This window comes from Lontra canadensis, unplaced genomic scaffold, assembly GCF_010015895.1.
Source record: "Lontra canadensis isolate GAN:19392208 unplaced genomic scaffold, GSC_riverotter_1.0 scaffold2, whole genome shotgun sequence".
NCBI lineage: Eukaryota > Metazoa > Chordata > Mammalia > Carnivora > Mustelidae > Lontra > Lontra canadensis.
In genome coordinates, this window is record NW_022630996.1 from 27,010,487 (window position 1) to 27,034,892 (window position 24,406).

Consider the following 24,406-nt stretch of genomic DNA (forward strand, 5'->3'; position numbering starts at 1 on the left):
CCAGTTAGGCGAAAAGGTGCTCTGTTTTATGTCTGTATTCATCTCTCATCCACAGTGTTCTCTCTACCACACTGAGGCATGGGGAGGATTATTTTGTACTCTCTTGGGCTGAAAAGTAACTTTCTTTTTGAGGTTGAAGTTGAAAACTGATTCCTCCTTTATTCTGCACTATGATACTCCTGTGTGATGCTGTTAAACACTTTCCCTGGTTGCGGTAGCACAGAGGACAGCCTTTTGACCATTTCATGCCTACTGTGGGGTGGAATAGACATTCACAGACATTACCCCATTTTATCCCCACAAGAGGTATGCACAGCAAGAAACACATTCAGCTAGATTAAATCAGTTGCCTCAGGTCACATATCTAGTAAATTGCAGAGCCAGGACTCAAACAAAGGTCTTTTGACTTTAAATCCCTTGGTCCTTTCATTATGCCATATTGCTTTCTGTTGAGTTAGTAATTCATCATGATACATACATTGTAGTAGAAATAAAATGAAGCAGAATAATTGTTTACATGTTTTGTTATTAAAAGGCAAGATGTCCTATTTTGTCTGATGCTGATTAAAAACCACCAGAATTTTATAAATTATAGATCCTTAGCTGTTTAGCTCCTCCTGATCAGTTCCTTAAAATAGCAGAGTGGAATGGTCTGCATAATTTAAATATTTTTATCTTGGACAAACAGAATTATTTAGACTATATGGCAAGGTAATAATTTGGAGGGTGTGCAGTGGGGTTCAAAGTGTTAATGTTTAAAAAATCCTTCGGCTGTGGATTTAAAAAATTACTTTCAAAATAAAAATAACATCACAAATTTATGATTTATAGTTAACTAAACTTCTGAAATGTATTTTATTGGACTAAAATACCTTCTATCCTCTTTTTGTAAATAAAGTTTATAGTAAGATCATCTGAATAAAATGTTACTTGTGAGAAGAATCGGTTCTTCTTAAAACTAGTCATTGTTCTTCTGCTTTAATAGAAAATGCCATTGCTGCTTAAAAAAAAAAAAATGGACCCTGACTTTTACTTCAGATTAATTTTTGTATTTTGTTACAATTAATATTTGTATTGAAACAATATATGTGATCAAGTAGAAGACCCCTGAGAAATTATGTTAGCTTTTTCAGTGACTATCAGCCTACAAAATGCAGAATTAAGAGTGACCAGCAAAGCATGTGTGAGAGAATCCCTTTCATTTCTCAAGCCTGATTAGGTCTTTTAAAATATTTGGATCCAATTTTAAAGAAAGACAAATATGGATGGAAATATTATATAGACATCCCCAATAAAGCCATTTCAAGTCATCAGGAAATTCTGTGTTGTCATCTCTATTCACATTACATTCAGAATTTCAAGTTTGAGTGAGGATTGGAGAGAGCTATGATATCTTTTTCCTCCTTTTGCTCAGTACACTTTCTGTTTGGGGGTTCTTCATATTTCCATTTTGTGAAGTAAGATAATCCTTTTCAAATCTCAAAGGCTCTGTTCTTTCTGCTACATGGAAATGGCTGTTAATGGCAGCGTTGCATATAAAAGCCTTCTATTTGAAAACTCAGATGATAGTCTAGATTTTACTTTTTTTCTGGTCAAATTGTTCCGTTTCTGTTTTCTCTGATGGGCTGTTTTAACAAACAGACTCTAAATTGTTTTTCCCTTCTCCACACCCTGACTGTATCACACTGGGGAGTGTCTGCATGTAGCCTTTTCCTCTTATTCTCAAGTATTTTATGCTGGCACAAATCAAGAAGTATGATATATTGCAGAATCTATGGTTTGAATTTGGTATTGCTGTCCCAAACATAGAACATCCTGCCAATGAGATAGCACTTACAGGCTCCTGTTGGCTGACCAGTTATGTGTGATTTCCTTGCAATTTGCTGCCAAGAAGTTGTGTACTGTTAGAAAAAATATATTGATTGAAGGTAGGCCAGTTGTTTCCTGAGACATAAAAATGGTCACACTGAGCTTTGGGACAGATCTATATATTAGTCATTATAATCATCACCAGCTTCAAGAAGAAAAAGGCAAAAATGACAAATTCTCGCTTTTCTTATATTGCCATGACAGAGTCCGAGATCCCAGAGCACTACTCAACCATTATTTGATTCCTTCTTGTAATAGTCTCTTGAGGTCAAGGACAAACATTGCCAAATTAATTTTACAAGTCATGGGTTCTTGGCAAGGAGGAGTCTTGGCAAAATGAGTCAAAATTATGCCAGGTCCTGTTAGAAACATAGTTGGGGATACCTCAACGCAGGAAAAATTATTCTGTCGTTAAAACTTCTCACTAGAAATGTATTCAGGTTTTAATAACTGATATGAATGGAGCTATCATTTTACATTGGATAAACAAATACATACTCTTCATCTATTATGTACAAAGTTCTGTAGTAACTCATATTCAGATTTTATTTCCAAACATTCAAAGAGACTGGCATTTTACTGTTTGCATTATGCAGTTAAACATTTTCTCTGCATGGCTTTGTTTGGGCAATAATTTTATAGCTTATGTTTTTCCTCCATTTGGGATCATTGATAATATTCTATTAAGGTTACTTGAACAAAACTTGTATTTCAAATAAAATATTATACTTCTTTTTATATTTTAATGAAACTATTAATATTTTATTTTCACTTTTTTTCCCTATACTGAAAGTAAGTAATGACTATTGAGATTCAAGGAAAATATGAATCATGAGACAATGTTCCCCTATACACTCCTAAAACAATTTTATTTTAAATCAATTTTAGATTGAACAACTTATATAGTAGAGTTCTATATGCCCATTATCCAGTCTCCCCTAATGTTAATACCTTACATAACCATTGTGCATTTATAAAACTAATAAATTACCATAGGCACAGAACTATTAACTCAATTATGGGCTTTATTTGGATTTTATGGGTTTTTCTATTCCAGGACCAATACCAAGGATCTACATTGCCTCCTACTTTCCTACAATTTTTGACACTCTTATTCTTTCCTTGTTTGTCACGACTTTGCTATTTTTGAAGCATATGCAAACTTTATGAATTGAGAAAAGAACATGGCTTTTATCTATGGGCTAAATGATGAAATATATTTACATAAAGAACTTAATGCTTAACTCTTTTCCTCTCTTTTCAATGTTTATATTCATTTTCATCTTTGTTTTGGTTCACTTTTTTTACAATAGGTTTATAAGAAAAATGTTGGACTAAGAAATGCCAAAATTACACTTAGTTATGGCATTTCTATACTAGAATGGACTTTAGTTGGCAAGACTCCCATTTAAAAGAGAAAAAATTTTTTAAAAAGACTCTTAGATATAAAGAACAAACTGGTGGTTGCTAGAGGGGAGGTGGGTGGAGGGATGAGTGAAATAGGTAAAAGGGATTAAGAGTACACTTATCATGGTGAGCACTGGGTAATGTATAGAATTGTTGAATCATGATAGTGTACACCTGGAACTAATATAACACTGTATGTTAATTATACTTGAGTTTTAAAAATGGTAGATAGATAGATAGATAGATAGATAAATGAGAAAATGGAGCCAAGAGAAGGTTAACTTGCCTAAGTTGTTATGGGTATTTGTTGATATTGTAGGACTAATTATGGCACCATCTACTTTAATATATTACTTCGCAGCTGATAAATTGCCCACATAGACATGACTTCCTTTGTTTTTTCACAAAGATTCTTTGTTCCTAGAATAAACTAGGCAAGCCCCTTCCTCACATATTTTGCTCTAGCTATTTCCTCTGTCTAGAATACTTTTCCTATAGATCTCTCTATAGATCACGGTTTTCAAATATTTAGTCCAATCTCAGCCACTCCTTGACACTTACCCAGATGGTCTACTTAGTGTTCAATCTGTTTTGGCTACTTTATATTCTATAAATATACTGGCTATCCTTATATCCATATCAAACTCTACTGAACACTATTAACCACCTCCTATATGATAGGCATTTTGGTAAGTGTTAGAAATACAAACATAATTAAGACATAACTGAACAGTGCAGTCTAGTAATAGAAATATGTATGAACATATAATATTACAATATGGGGGGAAATATAATAAAAGTAGACACAGGGAGCTTTAGAAGCAAATTACCTAGGAGGTTGTGGAATACTTCCTGGGTGAAATGGTCTGAGTTAACTACTTCAGACAGTGTCTCATTTCCACTGTCTCTCCCAGTTCCTCATAACTGGATCCATTGATGCTCTTCTTTGTTTTAATTATCTCTAAGCTATTGGTATTGTATTAACTATGTTTGGGAGTACTGATATTGCTCCAGCTTATTTCTTGGCATGCTCTGTAGGTCTAAAGCCAGCACTGTGGAGTTTAACATTGTGTCTTCCTCCACATAGACTACACAAGCAAGGAGTCCATGGCTCCCTTTTTCCTTGGGATAGTGTCCCATTTCCTAAATCCTAAATTCTTTTTTTTTTTTTTTAAGATTTATTTATTTGAGAGAAAGAGAATACAAGTGTGCGTATGTGAGGTGGGTACAGAGGGAGAGAGAGAAAGAGAGAGAAATGCCAAGCAGCCTCCTCACTGAGCATGGAGCCTGACCCGGAGCTTAATCTTAAAACCCTGAGATCATGACATGAGCCAAAATCAAGAGTCAGACATTTAATGGACTGAACCAACCCAGATGCCCCCTAAATCCTGAATTCTTGTATTGTAATGTCTCTATTTGAATAACTGGATTTGGAACCCATATCTTGTCTCTAGGAGGCCTTGATATAGTCCAGTTTATGGAAGGTTTATGATGAAAAGGGAAAGAGAATGAGATTTAGATTGAGGCAAATATGGATGTTAATTTTGTCTTTGCCATCTACTCTCATTTTTTCATATAGAGATAATTTGTTGAGAACTCAATAAGTTCCAATCACCTTGTCGGGCACTGGGAATATTATTGTCAATAAGAGTCTTTGAATCTGGGGTTTTATTTTCTAGAAATAGGGCAAAGTCAATGACTATGATAGTGCTATTAGTTTTCTAGCCATAAAAAAGTACCACAGACTATGTGACTTAACAACAATTTATTTCCTCACAGTTTTAGAGGCTAGAAGGAGTCCAAGATAAAGATGTTGGCAGGATTGCTTTCTCTGAGGGTCTTTCTACTTGACTTGTAGTTGGCCATCTTCTTCTGGTGGTCTTCTTGCATATGTCTGTGGGCTAATTTTCTCTTTTTATAAAGACACCAGTCATACTAGATTAGGGTCTACCCATATGACCTCATTTTAATATAATTACTGCTTTAAGAGCCTTATCTCAAATATAGTCACATTTTGAGGAATGGGTTTAGGACTTTGATATAAGAATTTGGGGAGGGGAACATATAAAGCCCATAAAAGAGAGTCAGAGATGTCTCTAATCAGTATTCATTGTCCTATTCCTAAGAAATGGAGTAGGCTGGTGGACTGATTCAAATAGCATGGTCAAAGGGGTCCTCTCTAGGGAGATGAGAATTTGGATAAGACCTTAAATCTAAGAATGAGCCTGTTGTACTATTATCTAGGGGAAGGGCATGCCAGGCAGGGGAAAATGTAATGCCCATGAGCGAGCACTTAGAGTATTTGGGGGAACTGGAGAGTAGAAGTCGTGGTATTACAAACATTGTGAATTAGGAAAAGAATTGTGTAAATGAGGTCTGTAATTTGTGTAAATTTCTATATTTTTCTCTTTGAGTTTCTATAAGCTATAAAATGCGTACAATAGAACCAGCCACAAGAAATTGTTGAAAGAATTAAACTACGTAATAATGAACAGTTCTAGCATCTAATTGATGCTCCCTTTAAAAAAAAAAAAAAGCAAGCTGAAAAAAAGAAGAAGAATTTTCTTTTTTTCACACATCATTCATTACATTTGAAATTACACTCCAGGACATTCATTACTGTAACTAATTCCGACCTAACTCTAGCAAAATGGAGGTGGCGTATTCACACGTTTTCGATCACCTGACCAGCTTCAATCACTTTACAGCTGCCATCAGAATCTGACAAGCCCATGATCACTATTCTAAAATACCTTCATTAAAAATATCCTTATCAAATATACTGTCAAAAAATCAGGATTTGATTTGCTGTGTAGTTAACCTCCAATTAGTTTTGGAAAAGAAAGTACATTATAATCACTCTTCAACTATTAAAATAATTTCAAATTTGGTAAATTTCTACTTGTAATTATATAAAAACAATGGCAAGTGTCTTTTTTAGATAATTATATCTAATCAATTGTAATATAATCTATTTTAAATGCTCTAAGAGATATTTCAAAATACCAAATATGCTATTCACTCACTTATATCACATGTATTCGTAAGTAAAATACAAGGTGTAACATTATCTGCAAATTGAAACTTTATTAACAAGGGTGATAAATTAATGATGTTTTAGAAGATGTAATTTTTGTTTCAAAAGAGAGGGTAGACAGGTTAAACTAGATTCAGATACTTTTTTTCTCACAAACTGTGATACCTCAAATTACCCTTCATTTCCTTCAGTTATGACACTTTTTTATTCTAGTAGTGCTTTACCTTTCTAAAGCTGCATTCAACATAACATTCAATACAACACTGGATTGTCAGCATTGTTCCTGGGCTGTTTAGATAAGAATGAGATGCTGAAACTATGTTTTGGACTTACCATGCAGTGTTGTCCACATAGATTTTGTAGTTCTCTGGGAAGTATTTCCACATACAGTCAGCACTTCTGAAGCCACATCCTTCTTTTCTTTCTCTCTACAAAATCATGTCAAAGATTCCAAAAAATTTCCTTCCAAGAAGTATATTGAAAATTCCATTATATTTTTAGAATCACAGTGGCTTATACAAAATGGGTTTCTAATAATTTTTGTTGGATTGATAAATATATCCCAGAATGCCTCATAGTGTGACTTGCAGTGTTATTGTCAGAATGATTTTGCAACAAATTCTGAGTTATTTGCTGATAGAAGAATTCTAGCGATTGAATAATAGAGCAAGACAGGCAAATATAGTAACTGTGACTCAGTTTTAAATTTTAAATTTGTTTCATGGCTTTTTATCCCCAGTTTATGTACATTCTTTATCTAGATTTTTAGTTTTTGTTAGGGCCTATTTGAAACTCTAAGATTAGAAAACTGAGATCATGCCTAAGCTCATTAGGCCCAAGATGGTTACTGATGTCGACCACAGAAGGGGGTGTTAATACGGCATTTGCTATTCTGGATTTAAGGAATGTTTTGTAGCAGATTAAATTTTTCATACTTTACAATTGTTTTGTCCTCTGATGGAATTCCTTTTTTTTTTTTATCATCCAGCACTCTTATATTCATACTCATATTTTCAAATTCTGCTCTCAGTAAGGAATAAAAAAAACTCATAGAGTAAAATCAGTAACAATAATTATTCTCATTTTAAATCTGTATTTTATGCCAGGCATTGTGCTAGATACCTTACATGTATTTATGTGAATACCCAATAAAATGATCATGAAGTAGGAATTACTCCTATTTGACAGAAAAAGCTTAAGTAGTTGTGTAATCTCAGAGGTAATATGTACCCAGTTCAGAATTCGAGCCCAGATTTACCGACTTCAAAGTCCACAGTCATAATCACTACATTTACCAACAGTATAAATGACATTGAATCTGTTAAATAAGAAATTCAACTGAGTAAATTTTAAAGATCTAATTGGTTTTATTGAACAATTCATGAATCGGGCAGCATCCCATCCAGCAAGTAAGGGTGCTCTGAGGAGCTGTACGAAATGGAAGGATTTTGTAGGAGAGTGGGGCAAGAAAATTATTAGCAGAAGGAAAGGATTATTTCAGGTAAGATGGCTTTCCTTTAGGAGAAGAGCAAAGGGTTTTACCATGTAGATTGCCTCTTCTTGGAGGAATGGAGAGGATCAATGTGGCAGACTCTTTGGCATGATAGAAAAATTCTTGACTGACTGGTTTAAGATTACTTTTTTGGAGAAAGTTGAAATTTTAGATTATGATTTAAGCCCTGGTTTGGGAACTTGGCCTAAATGACCCCATTTGAGGCTTGTGGTTTCCTTCTTAACAAAGCTTGGGACATATGAATATTAATATGGATCAAGGCTATCAGTAGAGTGGGCAGTGCTAAGTATGAGATCTCACTTATTCTCCAGTAAATAAAGCGTTATATTGTATACAGTTTTTGACATTTCTCCAGATCAAAGCCAATCCATACAGTACAGCAGTGCTTGGGTTATAGAATCAAAAGGCTTTAGCACATTGAAAAATCTTAGGAATCATTCCTTTCAATATCCTCATTTTTTAGATGAAGTGACAGGGCTTGGGAAGGTATACAGTGACTTGCCTTGGTTCATAAAGACTAGTATACATGTGGCCTAACTCTACATTCTGGATTCTTTCTATCATCTCAGTTTACTTTTCTTGAGCACATGTGAAGTAATGTCAGAAAGGAAACCCATGATCAGGGCAGAAGAACAAACCTAGTGTTGGGGATAAAGTATTTTTCCTTCGATCTTCAAGGTCCTTCTAGCTGGACTAAGAATCAAATTGACATGAAGCAGATTAACAGAAGAAAATCATATTTAATCATGTAGGTATGGGGACTCCACACAGACATGGGAATTCCAAAGACTGTGAGGTGATATGATGATTATACAGCTAAGAAGAGGGGAAGGGGTCTTACTAAACAAAGGGAAGAAAAACTATTAAAGGTGAGAGGAGATGTTTGGAAAACAAATTGACTTATTATGCAGATAAATTTTTTTTCTAAAGAGGAATTTGTTAAGAGCTCTTTTCCTGGTACAGGTAGGCAGTTGAAGGGGAGGTAAAGAGCTTTTCCTGAATTTGCTGGGTTTTAGTTGCTTTTAATTCAAATGTTGCTCATGCCAAAGTGGCCCATCTTGGGACTGCCTGCCTTTGGCCCCAACACTAGTATTAAAATTATGTCATGGAATAAAGAAATAAAAGGCAAGGGAAGGGAAGACAAGAGAAAGTAAGGACTAAGTTAGCTAACAAAGAAAAAAATTTCTCACCATATCCACCATCTAAAATTTCACCTACCTTTGATATGTAGGATTTTATTACTCCAGATAACATTTTAAAGAAAGGAGCAATATAAATTATAATCCCTCTTTTTAAAAATAGACCTAACATAACTTGCTTCAAGTGTCTCTTCACTCTACATGGTAGATATCCTAAAGGTTTATTACAGTGCAATTTGAGATCAGTGGATATGCTGTGTAGAAGTGGTCTCAACAAAGCCAGAGAGGAGTCATGTTGACCACTGAAAATCCCAAGAGTGTGACAACAGCACTTCTGGGGCTGTGGGAGAGAGTTCCCTGTAGTCCTGAGATGTTAAGATAGTTACTGAGTCAGATTTTAGGTGCTAGAACAATACCCAGTGCCCTGTAGTGCCTGCTGACGTTTAAGGGAATCTAATTCTTAGGATTCAAATATAATGATCAAATGGACTTCTCATTCTGTTAAGAGGAAGACAGATTGCCAAACTGCTGTCTTGCTAATCTAGAAAAAGAACACCGTAACATATCATGAAACTCCACTGTCTTAGAAAGAATTATACATAGCATATTTAATGTCAGGCTTAATCCTGGGTTAAAAAATTTGTAAAAATATACCTATGTCATTTACCATCTTCTTTGTTTTAAACCTACTACCTATAGGTATTCAACTTCATCCTTGGAAATGACTGACCACAGGACTCAGAATTTTATTTAAAATAGTGTGTGCATGTGCATACACACGTATGCATGTGTGCTATTATGGTGTGTTTTGATTTCTTTTTTTTTTTTTTTAAAGATTTTATTTATTTATTTGACAGACAGAGATCACAAGTAGGCAGAGAGGCAGGCAGAGAGAGAGAGGAAGGGAAGCAGGCTCCCTGCTGAGCAGAAGCCCGATGTGGGGCTCGATCCCAGGACTCTGAGACCATGACCTGAGCTGAAGGCAGAGGCTTAACCCACTGAGCCACCCAGGCGCCCCGTGTTTTGATTTCTTAAAAGTAACAGGCACTCGTGTAATTCACCAGTTGCCATCAGTTAGGTGAGGCTGAACCAATCATAAATCTTTGGTCTTCAGGTTACTTTTCGGTCAAAAACTATAAATTACTTCGTGTTTTAGTCAAGAACTATAGATATTAAGAGGTGAAGTGTCGGGGCACCTGGGTGGCTCAGTGGGTTAAAGCCTCTGCCTTCAGCAGAGGTCATGATCCCAGGGGCCTGGGATCGAGCTCCGCGTTGGGCTCTCTACTCAGCAGGGAGCCGGCTTCCTCCTCTCTCTCTGCCTGCCTCTCTGCCTACTTGTGATCTCTCTTTCTGTCAAATAAATAAATAAATAATCTTAAAAAAAAAAAAAAGAGGTGAAGTGTCAAGTTTGTGAGGAAAAGCATCCCCTCAGGTGGAAAATTCTCTATAGTAAGTTAATGTTCAGTGATATTTAGGTACCCATTTTGGTAAATCTGTAAAGGTCACTCCTCATTGGGAAATTAAGAGTTAAGTGACTAGAAGAAAATGCTTTTAAATACGATTGAAGTTTTTTTTTTTTTTTTTTTTTTCAGAAGACCACACAAAATTAATCTAGTTAGCAATATCTATGTCACATGGTAATGTTTAAAGCACATTGTATTTTGAATTCTCAAGTGGTGAGTATTCAGAAATGTACCATTGCATACAGCTAAACAAAAATAAATGAGTTTTCTAAAGGCAGCAGGAGATCAGTTTGGATATCAGAAAAATTGTGTATTTCTGTGGGGTCCCATTAATTTTACCTTCCAAAGGACAAAATTTCTAGCTTACCCTGTTTTTTTACCCAGATAATTTTGAAACTTTCCTTGTTAGTCTGAATATCATATTGTGGTAAATTTTTTAAAGTTAATGTACTAACATTATATAGGGTCACAGATGAAACATTTCTTTGCCATGAGATCCTGAATTGATGACTGAAATAATAGGCAAAAATCATATAGTTTCTACATAAGTTTAACTACAACAAAAGTATTTTCACTTCATACATTTTAGTATGTAAAGTGTTTTCATAAACAGCATATAGACAACAAATTGCAAAGAGACAGAAAAGATCAGATAGCTTAGAAAAAATATTCCTGAACCTGACCAGCTTAAATTAGGTGTGGGTAGGTTAGACTTGATTTTATTTATTTGTTTGTTTGTTCATTGATCTATAGTAACAAAGAAAATCTTACCTGACACCTATTCATTAACATATTTAAAAGATGCAAATAGATCTTTCAGACTTTTCCTACCTTAAGTATGAAGAATTTTCTTCACTAGAATTCTACATTAAATGCCTTGAATGCACAATGATATAACTTCATTGACTCATTCTGAGGACAATATATTATGCCCTCTTTACCATAATTAGTACAGATTTCTTCTTTCAACCTTATGCCCAAATGATGTTCATTTATCACAAGTGGACTTGTACACACATACACTAACTAAACCTTTATGTGGTAAAAAGAATTTAATTCCAGTGTTAAAGTCTAACAGCAAATAGCAGAAACTTTCTTAGGGGTTTTGAGACGTGGTTAAAAAGTGAGGAAATGGTATTGGGATTTTGTTAGCTGATAGGAAAAGAAATCTTTCAGCTATCACAAGTGATGTCAGAAAGATATTTCTGTGAACAGAGAACACAGCAGGATTTACTTACACGTTGTCAGGGGCAGGGCTGGTGAAGCTCTTCCTTGTGGTATTCATTCATTTCTTGAGTGCTGTTACAATTATTTGCTTCAGCCAACATGATCTGAAATGCATACAAAAAAGCATACAAGTATTCAAATTTTCAATGACAATCTCAATCCTAATTAACTATAAATCAGTAAAGCTGGGTGGCCTGAGGTAGGTTAAAATGAGAACTTTGTACATGAAAAGCTACATATGCCCCTAAATCTAAGAATTTCCTAGTTGCAAACCTCCAAATCACTACATGCAACTTCCTTGACTTCAATTACCTTCCTAAGGGAAGTGAGAGTAGCTTAACCAAGCCAAACACAAGTTCGTGTCATCAGCAGTAAGTTTTTTGCGTGTTTTCTTGGTGGGTTGTTTTTGGGGTTTGGGTTTTTTTTTGGTTTTTTGTTTGCTTTTTATTTTTTTTTTTTTTGTCCATATAGCAGAAGCCATAGATCTCAATGGGAGTAGACTATTGGCCCTGTCATTTGAGAATGTGCAGTGAACAGTTAGAATTTATGCCCTCTTGGTTTAGCTGAATTATACCCCTGGGGTATAATTAGACCTAGAGGGAGCAGTGTTCCTTTAGCAATTTCTTTGTGCCATGCTTAAGAGACTAAGCATGTATGGCTTCATCAAGTTATTAGTATGATTCTATTATTTTCACTTGTAAGGCTTTAAGTGTTTTAAAGATAATGACTATGATTTATACTTCTTTTTTTTTAAAGATTTTATTTATTTATTTGACAGAGAGAGAGATCACAAGTAGGCAGAGAGGCAGGCAGAGAGAGAGGGGGAAGCAGGCTCCCCGCTGAGCAGAGAGCCCAATGTGGGGCTCGATCCCAGGACCCTGAGATCATGACCCGAGCCAAAGGCAGAGGCTTTAACCCACTGAGCCACCCAGGCGCCCTGTGACTTATACTTCTTTATAGGAGTATTTATAGTATTGGCAATCACTGGGTATTGCAAATAATGTATACTCCAAAAATAAATAGTTGCTTTAAAAAAAAGAGATAAGGGGGCACCTGGGTGGCTCAGTGGGTTAAAGCCTCTGCCTTTGGCTCGGGTCATGATCTCAGGGTCCTGGGATCGAGCCCCACATCGGGCTCTCTGCCCGGCGGGAAGCCTCCTTCCTTCCTCTCTCTCTACCTGCCTCTCTGCCTACTTGTGATCTCTGTCAAATAAATAAATAAAATCTTAAAAAATAAATAAAAAATAAATTTAAAAAGAGATAAGTTATGCTATTGAAGAACAGACAGGAGGGAAGAAATTCTCAAACACTTGACAAGGAGAGACTATTTCAAACATTCACAAAGATTCCTGTCTTGAGCCTCATGTCCTAAATGGGCTTTCGATTAGATTCACTGGTTTTGTTTATTTTCATTTCTGCTCATCTCAAGTCAGAGGTAAGTTGACACTGGCAAATGAATAATCATATGTACATTTCCAGTGGGAAGCATAACACCTGGATATCCGAAGTTATATTCACCTCTCTTCAAATTGGAAGATAGTCATCAAGGCCATAATATCAATAGCAGCTTCCCAAACAGGACTGCGCGCACATCTGGGAAGACCATGGAAGTCAGGGGCTGGCCAGACCTCAGCCCCCCTTGCTAATCTGATGTAACAGTCACATTTTTTTAAACCAAGCCAGATGCTGTATCTGAACATTTCCCCTTTTTTGATTATTTTATTTAATTCTACGTAGAAGTTTGAATAAGTTCTCATAATCCATATTACCATGTTTATATAAAAACTGAGGAGTTAAATAAAACCACTGAGTATGATTTGGCTCTGTACATTTTAATATGAAATCTTCTCTTCTCAAAATAGAAAGCTCTTTTGGTATTTCATAAATACCAGACATAACAGTTCACTGTTTATTCACCCTTCTTTGAAAAGTAACTCACTGAAGAAAAAATTGACCATTTAGAATCTTTCTTTTTCTTTCTCTCTCCAGTGAATTGACTGCGTTGAGTTTGAACCAAAACTACATACTATAGGCAAGTAATGGAGGAGTCTGCAAGTCTTCACTTTCTGACATCTTTTTGAGAGAAAAATATGATCCTGTCTTTCTGATTTTCTCCTTTTATGTTACGATATTATGGTAGTTTCTGCACACTGAACTACAGGACCCTAACATTACATTAGTAAAGGTATTTACTATAATATTTACAAGATTACTTTTATTGCCTATTGGGCAGAGAATAGATTGGGGTATGTGGTTTCGTCTCTTAAGCTTATTAAATGATAATATAGATATCAATCATACTTCAAATAAAATATGACTGGGAGATTAAAATGTATGTAGCCTGGGGTTAACCTGTAGGACAATCTCAATCATGTTCTTCAATAGCTACTCTTGCCTGTATATTCAATAAATAAAAATAACATCTCTGAGCTTGTCTGGTGATTTGGTGATATGGTCATGCAGAGAAATTGATGTTATACTTGGTAAAATATTAGTTTCCTTGGAAATTACTTGTCTTAATTATTCTGTATTATTTCATCTCTCGACTATATAACCGTCTCGTTTTCTTAAAGCTAACCTTTAACTTCTTTTTATTTTTAACAAAATATTTTAATAAAGTATTTGAATAAATTGGCTTTTATGAGTCTTTTAGTCACAAAACAATTTCTGAAGGCTGTATATCAGAATGTTGTAAAAAAAAATTTGGCAGTGCATATTAAGTGAGTAAATCTTGATCAAGGTATCTGTGGTATAACCTGTGTTAGCTCAGGGTGCCATAACTACATACCATAGACTGGATAATTTGAACAACAGAAGTTTATTTCTCCGAGTTCTAGAGGCTGGAGGTCCAAATTCAGGATGCCAGCCTGAACTGTTTCTGATAAGGACTTTTTCTCCCTGGCTTGCAGATGGCCACCTTATCACTATGTGCTGACATAGCCTCTCACTAGTACATGTGCATGGACAGAGCACGAGAGAAAGGTCTCTTCCTCTTATAAACCCACCAGTCGTGCTGAATTAGGATCCTACTCTTAGCACCTCACTTAACTTTACCTACTAAAAGCACTGTGTCCAAATACAATCTCATTGAGTTTAGGGCTTCAACATATGAATTTGAGAGAGACACAATTCAGTCCATAGCATTCCGATTTCTATACATTTCTAATTTTTATTCTACTAATGACAAGTGTTTTCATAATTGATTGCTTAACTGAAAAATCATTTGAGTGTGTTTTTATCACTTGTAGAAAACTTCTTATATGTCTGGCAGTATACTCGTATACTTGTACTGAAGTTATGAAGATTAAAAAGCATTATTCTTGTCCACCAGGAGTCCAAGTGTAGTGGGAAATCAGTCAAGTACAAAGAATCAATGTACAGTATGGTTAACTGCTATAATCTGGAGACTTGATGAGCAGTAGAATTCAGATAAATCAAAAAATGGAAGAGGGGAAACAAGGTGTAAATCCATAAGGATGTAGAAGGCAACTTGAGACAATTGATGTTTATAGAATACTCCAACCAACAATAGCAGAATACTCATTCTTTATATGCTCAAATGTAGCATTTATTAAGCTATACTTATGCTGATATAAAAAGCAAGTCTGAAAGAATTTAAAAGGATTGGAAGTCATAAAGAGTATTTCTGTGACAAACCAGAACTAAATTAGAAGTCTATGACAGAAAAATATCTGAAAAACCTCCAAATATAAGAAGAAATCATAACAGATATTGAAAATATTTTAATCCAAATAAAAATTTTTTTCAATATATCGAAATTTGCTTCATGCAGCTAAATCAGTGTTTGGCCTCAGTCTTTCCAGGGTTATATTAGTTCAAACCTTGGATGACCAAGGGTTAGGGAGAAGTCAAGCACTTCTGTTTTTCGGGGAACCATTGGGGAGGAAGCTGATGTGTAAATTGTAAGGTGGGTGAGTATAATTATCTTCACTGCTTTATTGGAAAATAATTTTCGTCTGAAAAAAAGGTACCCATTTTAAACTATAGTTTGATAAGTTTGGGCAAATGAACAGGGTGATGAAACCATCATCACATCAAAATATGGGACATTTTTGTCATGTGAAAAATCCATCCTGGGTCACTTTGAACTTGATCACAACCCCTCATTCCCAGCCCTTGGCACCTGTGGACCTGCATTCTGTTCCTATAGTTTTGTCTTTTCTAGGATTTCTTAGAAAAGTAATCATTGAGTATGTAGTCTTTGTAGTTGGCTTTTTATACTTAGCATCATGTTGTTGATTTTCATCCATGTTCTATATATTCATATCTCCCTTCTTTATTCCTGAACAGTGTTCATTTTTTAAGACCTATACAATTTATTTTGTTTGTTAGACATTTAAGTTGATTCTAGTTTGGGGTCTTATAAATAATGCCCCAACATACATTTGTTTACAAGTCTTTGCATGGATATAAGTTTTCATGTCTTTTGAATGTGTTGCTGGGCCCAGCGGTAAGTGTAAATTGCCCATTCTCTTTTCCTGTCCTGAATTTTACCCTTGGACCCTGAGTGGGCTGGGGAATGCATTCAGTCAAAAGTGAGAGTACTCAGAAATCTCACCAGGAGTTGGTTTCTCTTTCAAAGGTAGATCCCCTTTTGGTCTCTGTCTGCTTTTTCATAGACTTCAGGGAGCTCCCAAGTTCATGGGTAGTTTATAGACAGCCAAGATTTTAGCAGCCTTTGTATTTAGATGTTTAAATATCAGTTCTTCTGTGGCTATTTGGCTTATAGGATTTCCCCCTTAAATATCCAACTGGTCTGCTGCCTTTTACTTAATTATCAGCCCACCTTGAGCTGCTACGGCCATATTTTTTCACCTGGTTGGAGGAGGTGTGGTAACTTGTGAAGTTACTTGTGAAGTTCACAAATAGTAACTTGTGAAGTTACTACTCAGGATGAGAAAACTACAGACTCACAATTCTTACCCAATACAGCAGTCATAGTTGAAAGTAAGCTATTCCCAAGATTTTTCACAACTTCATAATTTCCAGTGCCTTCAAGTAGTTTCTTTTTTAAATAATTTTGTTCAGATTCATAATTTTTATCTGTAGGAAGGATTTCCCATCATTAGCAGAAAGGTTTAATTTCTTTTTTTAATTTATAGTACTTAACAAAGAAGTGTCTAGAAAATATTCACCAAGTAGTAAGTAGTAGTTATTTTATATTGGAAGAATTTTAGATAATTCAGATAATTTTTCTTTTTTATACTTTTCTATGTTTTTTGATCTTTCAATTATATTGTTACAATCAGAAAAAAAAAAGAACATTCCATTTTATTGCTTTCATTTTGTAATAGTCTGCAAGAACAAGAACACTGGAAGTTGGAGCTGAGATGTAATTTTAGAGACTGCTTAAGTGCTTTAACAAACAGGAGAGAATTATTTTGTAATTAGTATAGTTTTATGTCTAATGCAAAACCTCCTGTTAAGGTGGTACTTGAAAAGATTTGTTGGGCTTTCACTCCTAAGTAGTTTAAAATTTTGTCTTATTTATGCTATTAATTTGTATTAGTATAACACATTTTTAATAACAGAAAATAATGTAGGTTCGTGTTGTCTGATTAATTTTATTATTAATATAATTTAATAGCTTCTGTAAAGGTCACAGTATTATTTCTATGGGAGCATCTTCTGACCTGAGAAAAAATACAAGGAGATTATAATAACTATTACTCATTGAGAATTGACCAACTACCAGCCATTGCTCTAAACACTTTACACATTTTTAAACCGTTAAATTTCTTAACACCCTTGTCAAGTGGCTTCAAATCCAATTCTCTTTTTATAGATTAAAAAATAGATTTAGGGAGACTGAGTATTGTACTAGGGTCACCAACCTGGTACATGGCAGAGCAGCAGTTCCCTAGATTTGAAACCAGGTAGACCGGCTCTGTGTCCACCGTCTTTACACCACACCACATATACAGTGGAAAAATGTAGATTTGGGGATGAGGAATGGGATCTCATGGTCCTTCTCTCTCAGAATTAAATGGGAGAAATTTTCCAAATTCCAAAGGCAGGTAGAGATTTCCTTCTTTAGAGATCTCAGAAGGCTAAATTGGGCTGACATTTTCCCAGGATGCTTTAGATAGGTCCAAATTAAAGGCAATATGATTTTGAAAATTTCTTCCAGATCTATATAATTCAGTATCTTTGTTCACAGCTCTTCTGGCCTAAGTAAAAATTTAGAAGTAAATATTTTCTAACACCCTGCACCCCAGAAGCTACTTTTTTTTTTTTTTTTTAACCTTGGCAACTCAATTCTCCCTTAATTTAGATTTCGTTATGGCTTAAGGTCAGTTTAGTGGAAAGAGCACAGTCGTAGTGTATAGCAGTGTACAGAAGCCTCTCCTTTTTCTCCATTAACCATTCTTTTCTCTCTTACAAATAAAATCTTTTGAGTTTTAACCACATAAATGACTGCCTGTCCAAATTACATTTTCTTGCTTTCCTTTTGGGTAGATGTATCAGTATGACTAACTTCTGACCAAAGTAGTGTAAACATAAATGAGATAGTCAATCAAAGTCACATCTTTTAAAAGAAAAGTGCTTATTTTCCCCATTCCCCCCTTTTCTTCCCTGTTCTGCATGCTGGAAAAATGGATGTAAGTCGTTCAATTGCCTTGGACCTAAGATCAAAACCGTATAATGAGAATGTCAGGGTCAACCTATCTGCCCTGGATAATTTTCTGTACAGCTAAGTGAGAAAAAAAATATGTCCTTCTATGTTATTTAAATGACATATTTAAAGTCTATATTATTTCAACTGTGTATTTTGTTATGTCTTTGTTACAACAGTGTAGCCAGTATCATAATGTAAAAGTTAGTACCTGAAAGTGGGGTATCATTCCAATAAATCCCAAACTATGTGGTACTGGCTTTGCCAGCAGGTGGTGGAAGCCATGGGGACATGTATTGTAATCCAGAAGGCTGATGGCTTTTGTCATGCTAGGGCAAAACATTTAGTAAACCTGTGAGAGTTTTAGAGGTAGGCCACATCTTTACTAGAGCTGCAGCTCCAGTGTCCGTGGCTAGAAAAAGTAAAAGTGTTGGTGTACTTTAGCAGATGATTTCTGCTTTTAGTAACTAGGAGATAAATGGATTTAGTCAATTAACCAATTGGCAAGCAAAAATTGAAAGTAACAAAACCATTCTAATGGAGTATTCTCTGCCTTATTAATCAAAATAAGCACTGATCCTAAAGTATAAGGATATGATATTTTTTCACAGGAAGGTGTTTTTGGTCATGAAACCAGTGTCAGTGTCACTAAAGAGGCCACAGTAATGATCTTTTGAAGTTAAGATTGCATCTGGATTAGAAATAGAGAGGCCATCTCCAGTTGAGAGAAAAGACTGAAGCTTAATTTTTATTCACTCTTCCACCTGCCAGCTCTTTTGGTAATTTAATTGTCAAAGGGTGAATTTATTGGAAAGAAAAGGGCGAAATATCAAACTGATTTAAAAAAAAAGAAATGTTAGTGTCTGTGTATGACAAACCATTGTTAAATCACTAAAATTTTAAATAACACAAATAACTTCTATTACCAAAAAAAAAAAAAAAAAAAAAAAAAAAAAACAAAACAAAGAGTGCCTGGGTGGTTCAGTTGGTTTAGCATCCAACATTTTTTTTCCTTTTTTTTTTTTTTTTAAGATTTTATTTATTTATTTGAGAGAGAGAGCATGAGCTAGGGGAAGGTCAGAGGGAGAAGCAGACTCCCCATGGAGCTGGGAGCCTGATGCGGGCCTCAATCCCAGCACGCTGGGATCATGACCTGAGCTGAAGGCAGTTGCTTAACCAACTGAGCCACCTAGGAGCCCATAGCATCCAACTCTTTATTTCAACTCAGGTCCTGATCTCAGGATCATGGAATCAAGCCCCATGTCAGACTCTGCATTGCGCATGGAGCCTGCTTAAGATTCTCTCTCTCCCTCTCCTTCTGCCCATCCCTGTGCATGCTCTCCCCGCCACCCGACCCCAAAAATCAATCTAACTCAACTGAGTTCAGTAATTTGGACCTTAGAAGGTTTGAAAAGCCAAATACATCTGAACCCCAAATAGCAGAAGAGAAGATGGTTGCTGGGAGCCTTTCTAGAAATTGCCATATTAAGTGTTCTTTGTCAGAAAATTGGAGCAGCTGGCAACCAAGGGCAGTTTAAAGATAGTGTCCTTCCATCCAAGCTACTGTTTCAGATGGCCTCAAGGTAAATGCCATTAAATAGAGGTGGGCGAGAGAGTAGTCTGAGCCCAGAAACTAGTATATAAATGAAAGCCTAAAGTCATAAAAGCTACAACCAGAGAAGATAACATTCATTTTGGTTACTTCAGATGGAAGTCACCAGAATCAAAGTGATGAAATCATTGCTAACTGCCAGTCCTGACATAAATCTGGCCTATGGTTGCTGAACCTCTAAAACAACCTGTATCCCAGAGTCTGCACCAGCAGTATAAGGCTACAAGGAAATATCCCTCAGCCCCACTTTCATTTGAGACCCCAGAGAAAAACTATAAGAAGACAAAGGAAGGGACTAAAGAGGACAAAGGACAAAGGAGTTATTTCTAGAACCTGTGGCAAACTGAGCTAACCAAGGAATTTACACAGCATGAAGTCTTCAAAATCCATGGTCAGTGTGACTTGTTTTTCCTTCTTCTGAATTTGAGTATTTGTTGTAGTTAGATTGTTTCTAACCCCCACCCCCCCCATCGTATATCAAATATGTATGTGGAGAGCACATGTCTTTTAGTTTATAAGTCGCAGGATCACAGGTGGCCACTTCTTATGCTGGAAAGCACTGTGCTTCACCCAGTTATATGGACTTCTTGTTGGCTATAACTGGATTCTCTCCATTGAAGAAAGCATGAGAATGCTTCTATCACAATAAAGATGTGTATTGGCGTGTGAGTGGCCAGACATAACACCATGGAAGTGACTGCTAGTTATCCTTTCCGCCCTCCTCCTTTATTAATAAACCGTCACTGGTAAAATGTGAATGGTTAGGTAGAGGCTGCATTTCCCAGCCATCCTTGAAAGTAGGTGAGAGCACATGGCTAAGATCAGGCCAATGGATTGTGAGTAGATGTAACAGATGTAATAAATGCAACTTCTAGTCATGGCTGTTAGATGAAAGTTGCTTGCTATTCCCTTTCTCAGCTCTGCAGGTCTGCTGTATGTGACATAAAGTCACATGGATTTTGAGCAAGGAAGGATTTGTCACAAGTGAAGCTCTCCTATGGCATCCTAGTCTTTACCTGAAACAGTTACTTCTGCCCACAGTTCTTTTTTAACTGGCCACATGCCTTGTAGGCAAACCTTCCTGAGCCCGAGTATGTTCATCTCCAAAAGGAAGTATCTTCTCTTTCTATTCTCTGTAGGGGATTCATATTCTAAGAAGTCTGAAAGCATTTTACCATACACAAATTTAACATCATTATTAATGAGATACAGTTTAACCACTTTAAAAATGATATAGAAACACAAATTAGGACAACTGAAGTTCTTCACATTAAATGGTTCTTTTCCTGAGAAACAATCATACAATTTTTGGTGTCATTTCTTATGAATTATTCAAAAGAAGTATAGCTAATATATAATGAGATGTTCATAAAATGTTGCTCATTTCTTTTTAACAGAAAAAAATATAAAAGCTTCATAATGGAAGAGTAATTAAGCAAACAATTGTAAGTCATCTTTATAAAACATAATATAGTCAAGTGGTGTTGGATATATTACTTTTGCCTTCCAGATCCTCCCTTCTCTGTGCCCCAGGCAGCTGACCTGCTTGGACTTTTTCAGCAAGTTTCCTTTTCTGGTCACAGCGATGAGAAATACTGGCAGGGGATCAGAGGGAAGGAGAGGAGTGGGGCATGGGGCTGTCTTTCTCCAGATTCCCTCTTGGCAGCATCACTGCAAACGGTGTGGTACTCTCCACCCAAAGTGAGGGCTCCTGTCACGCAGACCTCCACATAGAGCACTTTTCACCTGCAGGTTGAGTAGTTGTTCTAAACCCTTGTCTCTTCGGTCCTTGGGTTGGGAGCACTCATCTGGTTAGTAACCCAGGGTTCCTGTACTCTACCACCTCCAGCCCACATTTTTCTGAAGTGTCCTTTTATTGAACTATCCCTAGATGACCTAATTTGAGTGTGCCCTCTGTTTTCTTCTGGGACTGTGGCTGGTGTACAGGTAGAAAATAGGATTTTATCTACTATGACCATTATATAAAATACAATACATAAGATTGAAAATCAAAAAGAAAGAAAGCAATGGAATACAATGTTACAGTGCTAAGATTAAAGGTGAACATATTTCTTTCCTAATTATGTTTCCTATTAGGTTAGAGTTATTAAAAAAATGTAAAATTGTTGCTAGGATATTTTGTCAGGTGGATTCTCTTAGCTTTGCTTTACTACCTAGATAAGAATGAATCATTAACATATTGAATTTATGTAAATCACCTTAATCATCTGCTTTCCTTTTTCTGTTTCTGTGCCACAGAGACTTGCTAGAGAAAGTTTTGGAAGCAAGCTGACATGATTTTAGTCAGAGTTTTTCCACTTTGAGCAAAGGGAACAGATTCTGGCTGATTTCACCAGAGACATTTATTAGTTATATATCAGGAGCATATGCATTTGTTAGGAAAAGAACAAAGCTCAGGACTAAGCTTCCAGGAGCATGCTCCAAATTGCAGAATGTCCTAGTATGTCTTTTAATGTGTCCTAATGTCTTTTTATCATAACTCACTGAAGCTAGATCTTCCAGCTTATCTTGACTGATGATGCCCAAGTATTTAACTTTGCTACAAACTCAACTCTTGCCTTGCTGTGTGCGTCTGCCTAACAGCCACCACTGCCTGGTAAAGCCAAATGGCCCTGCCACCATTCTCACTGCAGAGTGGACTCTGGGTGCACTCCAGCTGCACATGGCTCTCTCTCAACCCGAAGCCATTTCCTCTCACACAGTTGGTGCAGTCTGGTGATGCACCTGCATTTTAGCATGGAGGGCAGTGGGAAATTGAATTTCAGTTTCTTTTTGAGGAAATAATGAATGGATAGCCTTTCAGTATGGAAGGTACATTAGTTTACACAGCTGTCAGTACCATAGACTGGGAGGCTTAAATAATGAAAGTTAATTTTACAGTTCTTGGGGCTATAAGTCAGTTTCTTCTGGGAGCTTCTCCTTGGCTTGCTGATAACTACCTTCTCTCTGTCTTCACATGTTCTTTCCTCTGTGTGTGTCTGTGTCCTAATCTCTTATAAGGACAGCAGTCATATTGGATTAAGGCCCACCCCAATAACCTCATTTTAACTCAATTACTTCTTTAAAGACCCTTTCTCCAAATACAGCCTTCCTGTGAGGTATTGGGGGTTAGGATATCAATATGAGAATTTGGGGCTGACATAATTCAACCCATAACATAAGGGTATTTGAAAATCATGGCAACTAAATGCAATTTATGATCCCAGGTTAGACTTTGGATTAGAGCAGTATTGCTATGAAGGACAGAATTGGAACAATTAGAAATATTTTTAAATGGACCATATATTAGATAATTATGTTTTATCAGTGCTAAAGTTACTAAATTGGATCATCGTACGGTGGTCATACAAGAGAAGGCCTTTGCTTTTAGGACATGAATACTTAAATATTTAGAAGTAAATAGTTGTGAGATTGACTTGCAAATATTTCAGAAGCAAAGAGAAAATATACTAGGTAATATTGTCCTATTGTAATTTAACTAAAGGATCAAATTTTTTCAAAACAAAGTTGTTGTTTTTTTTAAAAGATTTTATTTATTTGACAGAGATCACAAGTAGAGAGAGAGAAAGAGGAGGAAGCAGAGAGAGAGAGGAGGAAGCAGGCTCCCTGCCTAGCAGAGAGCCCAATGTGGGACTCGATCCCAGGACCCTGAGATCATGACCTGAGCTGAAGGCAGAGGCTTAACCCACTAAGCCACCCAGGCACCCCAAAACAAAGTTTTTAAAAAAGGTACTGGAAAGTTGCAAAGAAATGGTACTGGAAAAATGCAAAAAAAAAAAAAAAAAATTACACTAATCTACCATTGATCTCCTATCAATATATACTGTTTTTCCATGCTTAAATTTCTGAAATAAACCATTCCTGCTAAATATAGTGCAACTGTCACTCTTCTGAATAAATATGGGGAGAATTAGAGGTTTATTCAGTGATAGGGAAATTCCAGGTGATGACAAGGTCCGTGGAGATAGATGACAGAACTCCAGTGAGGGTGCAGGTCATTATTATTGAGCAAATCAGCAAAGTGTGAGGCTGAGGTATTAAAAGATGTAGGAGGTACTTTACAGGATAAGAGGATGCATTTTGTTGGCTGGCAGATAGTAAGACAGGCTTCAGAATACCGGAGGAACGTGAAGAAGTGACCTGGAAGTTAGTAGAATTGAATGGTGGAAAAAATGTATAGAAGGGTGAGCTAGTTATATGTCACGTATGTCAAAAGAAAGATGTAAAACTGGAGGAGAAATACCAACAACATTCTGCTTTGTAATATGTTGGACATGAGAGAAGCAAGGGTCCCCATTTTGAGAGCACCACAAGAGAGGCAGTGGAAAGATCAAGTTTCAGGTCAAGAAAAGAAAGGGAGAGGTGGACATGTTACTTGAACTTGTGAGCTATAGGAGAACTTGTTACCGATGGGTCAGAGATTATAAAAATCACTGAGCAATGTTAAATAGAAATATGTATGCAAAGTGTCCTCTTATCATT